At 35.1% G+C, this 12,726-nt stretch overlaps 1 pseudogene; it reads left to right on the plus strand.

Annotated features, from left to right (window-relative positions):
• The first annotated feature begins 1,867 nt into the window (after positions 1 to 1,867).
• LOC114218602 (large ribosomal subunit protein eL15 pseudogene) overlaps positions 1,868 to 12,726 on the plus strand; it is a 72,608-nt pseudogene continuing 61,749 nt past the window's right edge.

A 12,726-nucleotide genomic window follows, 5' to 3' on the forward strand; every position in this document is an offset into this window, starting at 1 on the left:
TCAAGACTAGAAAATACAGCTTGGTCAAGCTATCATTCTGAGTGAGTCTGAACACATCTAAAGACTATATTAAATAATAATGTGGACTTCACCTGAATGAAAGTAAGGGTCTCTAAAAGTCAATGGCAGTGAAAGTAGAAGAAAGGGAACATACTAAAGGAAATACTGAGGATATAGAACAAAGAAAATTCTTGCTAAAACATCATCTTGTATACACATTAGTAACAGCTGGGAATTCCTTAATCTAGGATTAAATTGTTTCTACTGCCTCTCACCATTAGATTACTTCTGTTTATTTCTGCCACTGGCATTATGTCAAAGTTGACAGCTGATTAAAGGGGAGACAAGTTGCTTAAAAAAAAATCTCGCTTTAGGTAAATAGAGAAAATTCAAGATAAATGTTCATACATGCATTCACCAAGACATTAGATAATAATCACATAAAGAACAGTAATTAGAATCAATACAGGGTTTTAAAGAAGCGTTAGAAAGACCTAAATAATTAGGACAATTAATAACACTGCCTAAAAAGAACCTCAAAAGGTCAACTAATTAATTTATCTTAATGTGCACAATAACAAAGTCCTAGATTTCAAATATACTGGATTAAATGCAGGCAATCTACAGAGTATGTTATTCAGTGATCAATCTGAAAGCCACCCATACAACATAAACTGACATGATTTCAAGCAATTCAGAAAATAAAAGCAAAGAAACAACAACAACAGCAAACTCAAACAAAACAAATTGCCTATAACATGAAAATAAAACTTTAGGTGGCTACTGAGCAAAGAATATTTTAAGTCATGTTATAAAACAATCTGACTCAATTCCCACTAAAATCTATGCACTAACATCCCTGAAGTTTGTGGTAGGGGAAGAAGGGTGGGGGTCCAGTGTTTAGAATATTGTACTATAAATTTGAATCCTCCTTCTGGCTCTTATAAGCTGATTTGCTTGGAATAAGTAACGTAATTTCTTTAAATATCCTTTTCCTGAACTGTAAAATGGAGATAGTGATGCCTATTTTACAAATTTATTTTGATAATATAAAGAGATGCACATGAAAGGATCTTTGTTTTTGTACCTATTAAGTCTTTATATTAAATGTCCTCCTTCCTCCTGTCTATGAGGAAATAAGATGCAGTAGGAAAGGATGGACTTGAACTCCTGCCACGTATTGTAATTTTACTTCTAGTTTCAGTCCACTTATTAGTAAAATGTAAATAATATCAGTCATACAGTGTATATATTATAAAGGCGGAGTTCACAAGTGCTTAGCAAATATTTTTATGTATGTTCCTGTTTGCTTTCTATGCCTTTTTCTCTCTAAAGAAAGACTAAAGACCTCATTTGCAGCATCCTAAGCCACATTCAACTCACTTTTTAGCCCTGTGCAATGCTATAATAAAAGAAGAGCTTCCTTACTCACAGCCTCAAACCTCCCCAGGTATGTAGACATGTCAGCTTTACCACCACTCTCTCTTATTCCTAGAGATAAATGTATTTCAAGCCACCTGCAGCCTAACTGATGTGACAATAATGGAGTGCTAGCAGGATTGTTTTAATGGATTTGGTGTGGATAGACTTTGCCTGTCCAATAAATCTAGCAAAACCTCACAGCATGTTTTATAGCCAAGAAGGATGTTGAGCTTGGAGGATGTCCCCTCACCCCACTCCCACCCCATGTTCCATTATGCTCTTACATAGTAGGCTCCTGTACCAAGGCCAAAATTTACATTATTTTCTAATGCATAACCACATAAATAATCACAATGACATGCTGATTCATCTGAGGAAAAGAAACTAAGTGTCATCTTTCAGATGGTAATAATTACAGTGGGTTGAAAACACTGAGAATGATATGATGGCAGTAGTTCTGGAAGTGCTGGTGGTAGTAATGATGGTGGTACTGGTATGGTGGCATTGGTGGCATGTGGATTCCTGGTGTGCTGGGAGATAAACATCGCTGGTTTGTAGTATTTCCTAATTTTCATGGGATAAATACCCCTACCATGGTGTATTTTGAGTTACCGATGTGGTATCAGTGAAAGCAGAGTTGAAGGGAGATCCTAAGTCATATTTGATGAGCTGGTGTGAGCCAGGTTGAGCACACCACTAGAGGTGATGGTAGTAGCAGCATCAGGGGTACTGACAGTCATGGTACTAGCAGTGGTAGTAGTAGTGGTCGTGAGAGTGATGAAAGCTGTGATACTGATGACAATTTCAGTGCTGATGGAGGCGTAGTGGGGGTGGTAGTAGTTGTGTTCATGATGACAGAGCCTGTGGTAAAGGAGATGACAGTAGTAGTGGAGGTGATGGTGATGGTAGTGTTGACTGTGATGTTGTTGGTGGTGGTGGTGATAGTGGTATCAAGAGTGTGGTGGCAGTAGTGGTGGTAATTACGGAGGTGACAGTGGTCACTTTTGCATGAAGTTTTATAATTTATTTAGTATTTTCACCTGAACTTCTCTATTTAACATTGCAAGTAATACTTGGTTAACGATACTTCTATCTCTTTTTATGGACTAGCAAGCTGAGCTTCCAGGGGTAGTAAAGCTTAGTGATTAAGAATGAGGTCTTGGGGTCAGAGAGTACTACTTCTAGCTCCTCCCCTCCCTAGCTATATAAACTTGCACAGTCACCTATCTTTTGAGGCCAATTTTACCTCATCTTTAAAATACAGAAACGGGCACCTGGGTGGCTCAGTTGGTTAAGCGACTGCCTTTGGCTCAGGTCATGATCCTGGAGTCCCAGGATCGAGTCCTGCATCGGGCTTCCTGCTCAGCAGGGAGTCTGCTTCTCCCTCTGACCCGCCCCCCTCTCATGTGCTCTCTCTCTATCTCTCATTCTCACTCTCTCAAATGAATAAATAAATAAATAAAATCTTTTAAAAAATAAAAAATAAAAAAATAAATAAAATACAGAAACTAACCATATTCCATTAAGAATTGTCAGGAGAATATTGGGGGTCTGGGTGGCATAGTCAGTTAAGCGTTTGACTCTTGGTTTCAGTTCAGGTTGTGATCTCAGGGTGGTAGGATGTAGCTGCTCATCAGGGCTCAGCATGGAGTATGCTTGAGATTCTCTCTCCCTCTCTCTCTGCATACCCCCCAAATAAATAAATCTTAAAAAAGTTATTGTCACAAGAATATTAAGATATTTACAGTTATTTTTAAATTGTCATGAGATTTTGAGAGATAATATAAGTAAAATGAAACAAATCTTTTGTAATAATTGGAAAATAAATTCTCACTTTGTAGCAATCATGGTTCCTGTTAAATAGGTTTTTGTTTATTATTCCTATATTTTTTGTTTTGTTTTTGTCTGGAGTACCTTCATAAGTATGCAACAGATGAGTTGTTGAAACAACTTGTTTCATGTAATACAGGGAGAAGAGTTTAGCTCTCCTTAGAAGGCAGAGGTTACTAAAACAGAAGAGGGGGAAGAGAGAGAGAAGAGGAAGTAACCAAATGGAGATAGGCTGGAATTAGGTGAGAACACTGTATGATAAATAACGACCACCCAAAGATATCTGCTCCAAATCTCTGGAAGCTGTAAATGGTACCCTACAGGGAAAGGGAAAAAAAAAAGTGTCTTTGCAGATGTGATTAAATTGAGGATCTTGGCATGGGGAGATTATCCTGGTTATTATTTTTTTAAAAGATTTTATTTATTTATTTGACAGAGAGAGACAGTGAGAGAGGGGACACAAGCAGGAAGAGTGAGAGAGGGAGAAGCAGTCTTCCCTCCTGAGCAGGGAGCCTGATGCGGGGCTCGATCCCAGGACCCTGGGATCAAGACTTGAGCCGAAGGCAGACGCTTAACGACTGAGCCACCCAGGCACCTCTATCCTGGATTATTTGCCTAGGCCCTAATGCCATCACAAATGTCCTTATAAGACAGAGGCAGAGGGAAATTGGACACACAGAGATGAAGATGTAATATAAAAATAGAAGCCGAGTTGGAGTGATGTAGCCATAAGCAAAGGAATGTCAGCAGCCAGCAGAAGCTGAGAGAGGCAAGGAATGGATTCAACCCAGAGAATTTACTGAGGGAACGCGGTCCTGTTGATACCTTGATTTTGGCTCAGTGATACTAATTTAGGATTTCTAGCTTCTAGAACCATGAGATAATACATATCCATTGTTTTAAGCCACTAAAAGTTTGTGGTATTTTGTTTTAACAGCCATAGAAAACTAATGTAAACAGTAAAACTTTTTGGTTTTCACACACAAAAAATTTAGAAATAATCTATTTAAAATGGATTTTAATATTGCTTGCATTGCTTCCCCATTATTCCTATTTCAGCATTCCCCTCCCTCAAAAACAAACAAACAAACAAAACAGCAACAAAAAACTTCAGCAAACTCAGTTGTGCCCACAAATGTTTTACTCAAGTGGATTTGTGTTTCTGTTTTATATGCAAAGGAATGCAAAGTTGCATGTCAAGGATAAGGAATAGTATCAAAGAGATGGTGTATGGAAATAAGAGCCCAGGGAGCAGAGAGTCCATGAAGATGAAACAACAGAGAAGTTGAGCAGACTTTGGGAGAGAATACTTGGTTTCCCATGATCTGTGAAATGGGAAGAGGCTCAATTCAATAACTTGGGTGGTGGGGTCAACAGAGAAAGAATTCTCCTAAATGGTATATGAGATACATTATAATTACTGTTGTTTTGTTATTGGTTATTTTTATTGCTGTTTGTCATAGCTCTGTCTGCTCTAAAAAATTACCATCAACTAGGTGGCTTAAACAACACACATTTATTTCTCCCTGTTCTAAGAGGCGTTAAGAAGCCCAAAATCAAAGCGCCAACAGATTTGGTTCTTGGTGAGGGATCTCTTCCTGGCTTTCAGATGGCCACCTTCTTGCCATGTCTACTTGTGGCAGAAGCAGCTCTGGTATCTCTTCCTTTTTTTAGTAAGGAAATTAATCCCATCATGGGGATTCTCATCTCATAACCTCATCCAAACCTAACTATCTCTCAAAGGGTCCACCTCCTAATACCATCATATGGAGATAGTTCCATTTTCTTAAATATTCAGAATATTCTAGAAACAAGTTTTTCTGCCCACCATAAATGACCTGGGCAACTCACTAGCTTTCTATTGGGAGTGTTTTAAGGATGAAGAACAGAAGCACAGGGAATCCCGTTGACTGTGTGAAAGCCAAGGACTATTCACAGGTCTTTAGGAGAGTACAGGCTTCAGACATCCAAAATTATGGATTCTAGTCAGTTTTCAAAATTTGAGTGAGCTGACTTCCTGATGACTCTCACAGAAGGCAGCCATCACATTAAGAGGAAACTTGAACTGCAATCCCTCATTTTCTTTTCATTTTCATGAAAAAAAGTTAGCATAATGGAAACTGATAAGAGCGCCAAATCACTGAAATATGAAAATCACAGAATTAGCATTTATCCAAATTCCTCAGCTGAGCCTATCATGGAAAAAGCTTGTTTTAATCACATCAAGTCTCTGCTTTGTGACTGTGGAGTTTCTTATGAGCTAAAATATCCCTTTTTCTTTGAGGCAAAATTAATGGCTCCACCAAAGAATTAGATTAGTGAAGCAAAGTGCCTTTGTAAAGCTCCAGGAAAGACATCCTCAACATTTTCAAGTTGTTTGTCACCCTATGGAAAAGAAACGTGCTAAATCCTTTGGAATTAATCAATCTAATGGTCATTTCCTTCATGTTTCCTATTTTCAGACTAAAAATTTTGCTCTCTTCAAATGTTAGTTTTGTTTAAGACCTGGGGCAGTTTGCATGACCACTGCTTTTTCTCCCAGATAACTTTATGAAAGATAAAGAAAGCCCATGAATTATATCCATGGACCTTATGTCCAAAGGCCACTGTTACTTCGAGTTTGGCTTTGCCACTGAGGGGTCTAGAAGTTAGCTGTCAGAAGTTAGTCCGTCTTATTTAAGGGTTATTTCATTTTAATCCTCAGTTATATATGTGAAGATATAATATTTTCATGGAAAAAAGAATCTTTATTGTCTTAACTGTTTTTCTCCCCTACTATTTGTTGACTGCTAAGCCGTTCTTGAATTATCATGCAAATCCTCTTGGTCTCATTGAAAATTATGTGTTCACTATGATCTGAAGAATAAAAAAACTTGGATAGTCAAGATAGTGAACTCTGAATAGTCACAAAATATTAGTTTGTCAGAAGTGAAGGACTAATTTTGGTGTGTAAGCCACAGTGTTATAGAGTAATATCTCTTCAGGGATTAATATACGCCAGCATAGGTCAGAACGCAGCAACAGTAGCAGAGTTTTGGAATCTCTTTTTTCATCACATCATGGTATGGACACCCCAGCTCCTTCCTCATCAACAGACTCAGGAATGCTACTCAAAAGTTCTGGATGTGTTTTATTTCAACTTACTTAATTTCATCGAATTCTATATTGAAAACTTACTTGCTACTGCTCTGCCATAAACTTTGTCCCCTTCTTTGCCCCATAAACTCTATAACCTGATATTCTTTATAATTATTCCCCCAGGTTAATTTTCAAGTTCTAAATGTATACATGTATATAAATGCAAGTACAACCAATCTTCATTATTCATAGATTTGATATTTGCAAATTCTACTTACTAAAATTTATCTGTAGCCCCAAAATCAACACTTATGGGCTTTCATGATTTTTCTCATATATGTGTAGAAGGGTGAAAAATTTGAGTTATATTACATGCAAGTTCCCACCTGAGGTCAAACAAAGTAATGCTCTGCTTTCTTTTTCAGGACTTGGACTGTAACTATTGTCCCCCCTCTCCCCAGTATATTTACTGCCTTTTTTTTTCACGTTAGTACTTTTTGTGGTAATTTCACTGTCTAAAATGGGCCCTGAGGGCAGTGCTAAAGTGCTGTGTAGTGTTCCTAAGTGTAAGAAGGCTGTGATTTACTTTGTGGACAAAATGCATGTATCCAAGAAGCCTTGTTCAGCATCAGTTTTAGTGCTATTGGCCATGAGGTCAATGTTAATTGAATCTGCAGTGTATATTAAGTACAATGTCTTTAAACAGAAACACACATAAAACAAAGTTATGTATTAATTGGTTGACAACAAATGTAAACAGAAGCTTGCAGGCACCTAACCCTGTATTTCCTCCAGGAACAACGTTCAGGATTCACTAATTCAGTGTTCATGGCTATTTTACAGAACATAACTACCACAAATAGTAGAATCAACTATATTTATTTACAGTGGGAAATTTATCAGTTCTTAAAATATACATATTAGAGTAGAATAGGGAGGAGACTGACCTAAGAGTCAGGAAGTATTTAAGCTCTAGGCTCATTAGATGTGTAGCTTTGTTCTCTAAGACTTCTAATTGATTTCTTAGGTGTTTGGAATGATTTTATATTTATCTATCTGTGTTTGAATGAGGAATCAGGCTTAGGGTCACCCTACTCCTCCACCATCTTACATCCCTCTAGCTCTAGGTTCATTAATGACCTGTGCTCTGAGATTCAGGTACAACATCCCTTTCAAAAATATAATAAAACAGAAAGAAAAAAATATATATATATTCATACACATAATATGAAAACAAACAGGGATTTATGATCATCTTCCCTTCCATTTTTACTTTTTCCTCTAGTGTGGAAAACTGTGTTTAAACTTGAGTGATCTATTGCCAATAAATTATTGCTAACTGAATGTGATGATATTATTTGGGTTGTTTTTATACAAAAGGAAACATACTTAAATGTTTACAGATAAATTTTTATGATGTTTGCTACTTGCTTCAAGATAATACTCATTGGGTGAGGGACAAAACAACCTGATACATGTTGAAGCTGAATGATGGACACATGGGGTCACTATTCTCTTAGGTCTATTTTGTATGCTTTTAACATTTTCTATAATAAGATGTTGCAGAGATAAATAATAAAGTAAGAAGTACTATTATTCTGTGCCAAAATCCATACTTAGAAACTTTATATATGCTGTTTTATTCAACGCCTATAATAATTTTATGTAGAAGACACTGTCCTTTTTAATTTAGAGCAGAACTTTATGTATATATATCCCCAATTAATCAGTGATAGCAACTATATTTTAAACATTTAGTTTTTGTTCTTTTTTTCTTATAATGTATTATATATGTAGCTTGTAACAATGATAAATGGATGTTTTTGCATTTCCAAATTTTAAAAATTTCTTTCTAATCTTATAGTAAGGTGCACATACATTTTGAATATATATATATTCAGAGTCACTTAATATTTTGTGTCCGCTTACCAAAAGTCCCAACTCACATTTCTAGACTTAATATCTGGAAAGGCAAATGACCAAGACAAACTTTGTTCAAGAGTTCTAGAACTCAGATCCAGATATGAAAGACATAAACAGTCTAGAATGTAACAATTATTTGGTTTCTGAAATAAATTTCACCATTATTAAATTTAGAATCACAGTATGTTAGAGTTTGGAGTTCTAGATATCCAGTCTTCTTACATTTCAAGAAAATAAATCCCAGAGAAAGAGAGTAGCTAAAATGGAGATCAGGTCTCTTATTTTCCAGGCACATAGATTTATTGACACATAGATTTATTGATACCATACTGAAAAATGTATCAGGAGCTCTAGGCAAACATGGAAGAAAGAATAAATAAATGTCCATGAACACGTTCATGAACACAGATGCACTACACATACAAACGCAGATTAATATATTTAAATTAACTGAAATGTTTCTTACTTTCCAGAATAGGCATAGGTCAGGTAGAGATGATTTTATCTAAAGCTGTTTGCAAATCCATAATTAAATCCATGCACACTGGCAGTTACACAAAATATCACCCTGTGGTGTTATACTTGGTTAAGAATTAATTAGATTAAAAGCTTCTAAGACTAATTCATTGAGATAAGAAATGATAATTTGGTAGTCTATAAAACAGAATTATTCTTACCATATTGCTTTTCTAAAGAAAGTTTTAATTATCTCTCTTTAGCCAAACGTAAAAGTATCTTTTCAGCTTAAAATATCTACTGAGGGAAGAGAAAAATAAAGCTCTATTTGGATGAAATATCTATTTAACACAGAAAAATATTCTACCATGCAATTAAAACATTAAATACGAATAACATAAGTTAGAGGTATACCATAACAGATGCTGTGAGTCAGTGTAATGCCCCTATCTATTTTTCCAAAACTCAATCATCATTTACTAACTTAGATGAATATTTCTTTTCAGGGAATAAAAATAAAACCAAGACCAAAGCAATGCTAAAAACATAAAAATGCCTCAAAAACCATGTCTCTGCAATAAAGTGAACTGCTTTTAAAAATTATAGAGATAGTGTTAACCTACCATAATCTCCGTTGCACTTCAACCTTTAGAGTTATATATTCTGCTCTGTACTTAACTTACAGGAACTTCAAAAAAATAGCACACAGATAAGGAGAACTAGTAGAGAACTGGCATAATAATAAAATCCAACAGAAAATTAAAAATAAAATTATATTTGGAGGTCTAATAAGTGATAAAGGCAAGATTTTTTAGTCAATCAGGAAAGAAAAGCATTGTCAATGTATGGATTCATGCAAATTTGAAAAACATTGACTTGAATTTTAACACACATCACAATATATTTTGAATAAAAATATACATGTAAAAAAAAATTAAGCCCCCAGATACTTTGGAATACATAGAAATTGTATCTCTACAATATTGGGGGTGAGGAGGTCCAGTTATAAGAATCATACCAAAGGGAAAAAAAAAATAATAAAGGAAAATACTGATTGACCTTACTGTTTAATATAGGCACATCTTTCAGTTTTGTAATAAAGTTTTGTAAATAAAAAAGAAACTCAAATAATGAAAAAAATTTCATCACACTTAATAATCAATTTTTTATGTGACTGAGAAAAAGTTCCTAAAAATCATAGAAAATTTTTGTATTCCGACAGAAGTACAGGCAAAGATGTGGAACAGCAAGTTGTACACCAAGACTTATTAGTTGCCAATAAACATTACATAGTATATCAGTTTGATAAATAATCAAAAATATAGATTAAAACAATTAAATATGATTTCCACCAATAAAATTGAAAAGATAAGAAAATACAGAATAGTAAGGGAGTGTCACCTATCAAATATTCTCATACATAGCCAATGGAAGTTCAAATTGATCCAATATTTCTGGAGAAAATGTCATCAGAACATATGAAGAATACAATATATAGCAATATCAGTCCAGAATTTAAAAAAAAAAAATTATAATAATCAAAACAAACACTAATGTCTAACATTCCTCCTTTGTGTCATGTACCATTCTTAGCATTTTTCCTACATTAATTCATTTAATCATTTCCACAAGCCTGTAAAGTAACTTCTATCATTATTACCCCATTTTACAGATTAGAAGTATAAGAAATCAGATCCTGATCTGCTCTTCCTTTTCCTTCTTTTTCTTTCTATTTCTAGTCCCAACCTCTCTATTGTTCTGATTATCCACAATGGAGGATATTCAGCTATATTTATAAACAACCTCACAAAATTTTAGAAAGATATATACATACATGTATATACATAAATGTCTGTGTGTATATATATTATATTTATATATACATAATATATGTATTCATGTGTGTATTTGAATTTTATATAAGGAGAGTTCACAGGTGGAAACAGATTCATGTATGTGGGATATTTTCTGCCATACGTGTATATACTAATTGAATATTTTCATTTGTCATGATATTTTTATAACCAAGGAAACTAATGTGCAGACTAGCTGTAAAATTTACCTAAGTTCCATCTTGTACACCTATATTTTGCTATTAGCTATTCCTTTAAAACTTTCTTTAATGGAGGACTACTCTTCTATAACATAGATTTAGTCATACTTTATTTGACCAATTCCAAATCTGTATTGTTGAACAGATAAACTATATATTTTAAATGTAGAATTTATGGCAACATTTATAATCTCTCATTAACCAAAGGCATGACCATTCAGGTCAAAGATGTTTGAAATCCATACATGAAGGCTGACAGTTGTTCAAAATTATAATTACAAACCATATTAGGAGCTTAGTTGCTTGATGTTGTTGCAGTATTCTGTACTTCATCTTGTGTATTTTGCACTTGTGATTCATTTTTAGTGTTTTCTCACTTGAAACCACCAAAAGACAATTCATTTTAGTTTGGCCCAATTACTAATAAGTAACAATGAAAGTGAAAGTTACATCGATACTTTGAACATGAAAGTTTCTTCATTATTAGCATGGTGCAAGCATTGTCATTTCTGATTCTCAGAACTTGAGGCAGAGTACCAAGGTCTTGGAACATGAAGTTCATGTTCATGCCAACACATCACCGTAAACCTCATACAGATTGCTAGATGTGAAAAAACTAAATTTATAATCAGGCATAAGAGGATCAGCTGAAACAATAAAGAACAACAACAGAATGTGGGTTAGTACTTTTCACACCCTAGTGACTTCTTTGGGCTGAGGCCCAATATTCACGGTGACATTGCTAGATATAGCTTCTCAGATGCTTCCCTCTACCAGCAATGCCTGCCTTACCCCTTATCATTTCCTAGGATAACCTTATTTTTCAAATGTCAGCTAAGCTGCATCTTCTCTTGGAAGTTGTTCCCTGCCCTCCCATACACATAAACACACACAGAGAGACACACGTGCATGCTTGCGTGCGCGCACACACACACACACAGAAGTGGTCAGGGAAAGATCTTGTCCTCTACAAAACTTTTTCAGAGCCCCTTGTTTTGGATTGAGTCATGTCCTCCCAAAAGATATGTTCGTGTTCTAATGCCTTTTATCTGTGAATGTGATCTTATTTGCAAATAGTCTTTGCAGATGTAATCAAATTAAGATGAACTCATACCAATTTAAAAATGGGTCCTACCTAATCCAATGACTAGCTTCCATTTCAAAAGAAATTTAAACACAGATACACAGGGAGATCATTACACAATGACAGAGGAAGAGACAGGAAGGATGCATCTATTAGCCAACCAAGGACTATCAGCAACTACCAGAAGCTAGGAAGAGACAAAGAACAATCCTCCCCTAGAGCCTTCAGAAGGAGGATGGCATTGCTTATACCTTGATTTCAAGATTCTAGCCTCTGAAACTGTGAGAAAATAAATTTCTGTTGTTTTAAGTCATCCAATTTGTGGTACTTTTTGATAAGGCATTCCTTCAAAACCATTACATCCCTAACACTTTTTTCCTTATTCATTCATTCAAGCAAATTTTACTAAGTGCTGACTCCATGTCAGATAGTATACTTGCTTGCTTTCCTCCTTTTCCTCTGCCAATCAGTTTAGTCCCTCAGGAGAGGAGCTTTATCATTATATTCTCCAGAGCCTATACCACCTCACACACAGAAGAGGCTGCTAATAAATAATTGTTGATTAAATGATTAAATGTCACTCTTGAGCTTTCATAGGGAGCTTCTTTTTAACATTGCTTTTATCTCCTAGTAAAGAGTGGCGTCCAAAGAGAACTGAGGGCTGAAAGAGAAAGGAGCTGTCTTTTAATGACAATCACAAATCTATCTAAAGTAAACAACAGAATATGTGCATTTTAAACAAACAGATCTTAGATTTTTTTGTTGCTGTTGTTCTCATCAACTATGCAAATAAAATGCCATTTCTCTTTGATTGTCTGAATATTCTTTACTTCATCAACATAAAAACAGCCAAATGGACTTTCACTGAACTTGAAGGGTA

This window comes from Eumetopias jubatus, unplaced genomic scaffold (genome assembly GCF_037043125.1).
Source record: "Eumetopias jubatus isolate StellerSeaLion01/CBP00866 unplaced genomic scaffold, mEumJub1_p1.0 scaffold_13, whole genome shotgun sequence".
Classification (NCBI taxonomy): Eukaryota; Metazoa; Chordata; class Mammalia; order Carnivora; family Otariidae; genus Eumetopias; species Eumetopias jubatus.